This window comes from Coregonus lavaretus (assembly GCF_964263955.1).
Source record: "Coregonus lavaretus genome assembly, contig: HAP1_SCAFFOLD_2982, whole genome shotgun sequence".
Classification (NCBI taxonomy): Eukaryota; Metazoa; Chordata; class Actinopteri; order Salmoniformes; family Salmonidae; genus Coregonus; species Coregonus lavaretus.
Window position 1 is genome coordinate 37,105 of NW_028161574.1, and position 2,319 is coordinate 39,423.

Sequence of the window (2,319 nt, forward strand, 5' to 3'; positions counted from 1 at the left end):
AATGTTGTAGAGCATGAAACTACAGGAACGGGTCACCACCTTGATGTTAGCGGAGAACGACAGGGTGTTGTACAGGGTCACGCCAAGGCTCTTTGCACTCTGGGAGGAGGACACAACGGAGTTGTCAACCGTGATGGCGAGATCATGGAACGGGCAGTCCTTCCCCGGGAGGAAGAGCAGCTCCGTCTTGCCAAGGTTCAGCTTGAGGTGGTGATCCGTCATCCATACTGATATGTCTGCCAGACATGCAGAGATGCGATTCGTCACCTGGTTATCAGAAGGGGGAAAGGAGAAGATTAGTTGTGTGTCGTCTGCGTAGCAATGATAGGAGAGGCCATGTGAGGATATGACAGAGCCAAGTGACTTGGTGTATAGCGAGAATAGGAGAGGGCCTAGAACTGAGCCCTGGGGGACACCAGTGGTGAGAGCACATGGTGCGCAGACAGCTTCTCGCCACGCCACTTGGTAGGAGCGACCGGTCAGGTAGGACGCAATCCAAGAGTGAGCCGCGCCGGAGATGCCCAGCTCGGAGAGGGTGGAGAGGAGGATCTGATGGTTCACAGTATCAAAGGCAGCAGACAGGTCTAGAAGGACAAGAGCAGAGGAGAGAGAGTTAGCTTTAGCAGTGCGGAGAGCCTCCGTGACACAGAGAAGAGCAGTCTCAGTTGAATGACCAGTCTTGAAACCTGACTGGTTTGGATCAAGAAGGTCATTCTGAGAGAGATAGCAAGAGAGTTGGCTAAAGATGGCACGCTCAATAGTTTTGGAGAGAAAAGAAAGAAGGGATACTGGTCTGTAGTTGTTGACATCGGAGGGATCGAGTGTTGGTTTTTTGAGAAGGGGTGCAACTCTCGCTCTCTTGAAGATGGAAGGGACATAGCCAGCGGTCAAGGATGAGTTGATCAGCGAGGTGAGGTAAGGGAGAAGGTCACCGGAGATGGTCTGGAGAAGAGAGGAGGGGATAGGGTCAAGCGGGCAAGTTGTTGGGCGGCCGGCCGTCACAAGTCGCAAGATTTTATCTGGAGAGAGAGGGGAGAAAGAAGTCAAAGCATAGGGTAGGGCAGTGTGAGCAGGACCAGCAGTGTCATTTGACTTAACAAACGAGGATCGGATGTCGTCAACCTTCTTTTCAAAATGGTTGACGAAGTCATCCACAGAGAGGGAGGTGGGGGGGAGGGGCGGAGGATTCAGCAGGGAGGAGAAGGTGGCAAAGAGCTTCCTAGGGTTAGAGGCAGATGCTTGGAATTTAGAAAGTGGCCTTAGCAGCAGAAACAGATGAAGACAATGTAGAGAGGAGGGAGTGAAAAGATGCCAGGTCCACAGGGAGTCTAGTTTTCCTCCATTTCCGCTCGGCTGCCCGGAGCCCTGTTCTGTGAGCTCGCAATGAGTCATCAAGCCACGGAGCTGGAGGGGAGGACCGAGCCGGCCGGGAGGATAGGGGACATAGAGAATCAAAGGATGCAGAAAGGGAGGAGAGGAGGGTTGAGGAGGCAGAATCAGGAGATTGGAGGGAGAAGGATTGAGCAGAGGGAAGAGATGATAGGATGGAAGAGGAGAGAGTAGCGGGAAAGAGAGAGCGAAGGTTGCGACGGCGCATTACCATCTGAGTAGGGGCAGAGTGAGTAGTGTTGGAGGAGAGCGAGAGAGAGAAAAGGATACAAAGTAGTGGTCGGAGACATGGAGGGGAGTTGCAGTGAGATTAGTAGAAGAACAGCATCTAGTAAAGATGAGGTCAAGCGTATTGCCTGCCTTGTGAATAGGGGGGGACGGTGAGGGGGTGAGGTCAAAAGAGGAGAGGAGTGGAAAGAAGGAGGCAGAGAGAAATGAGTCAAAGGTAGACGTAGGGAGGTTGAAGTCCCCCAGAACTGTGAGGGGTGAGCCATCCTCAGGAAAGGAACTTATCAAGGCGTCAAGCTCATTGATGAACTCTCCAAGGGACTCCGTCCATCACCCACTACACATTGAATGGAATTGAGTGGCGCAGTGGTCTAAGGCACTGCATCGCAGTGATAACTGTGCCACTAGAGATCCTGGTTCGAATCCAGGCTCTGTTGCAGCCGGCCGCGACCGGGAGACTCATGGGCGGCGCACAATTGGCCCAGGTAGGGGAGGGAATGGCCGGCAGGGATGTAGCTCAGTTGATAGAGCATGGCGTTTGCAATGCCAGGGTTGTGGGTTTTATTCACACTGGGGGCCAGTATAATAAAAAAATATATGTATTCACTAATTGTAAGTCGCTCTGGATGAGAGCGTCTGCTAAATGACTAAAATGTAAATGTAATTGAGAGAGAAAGAGGGGGGGGGGTGTATTCAATTTAG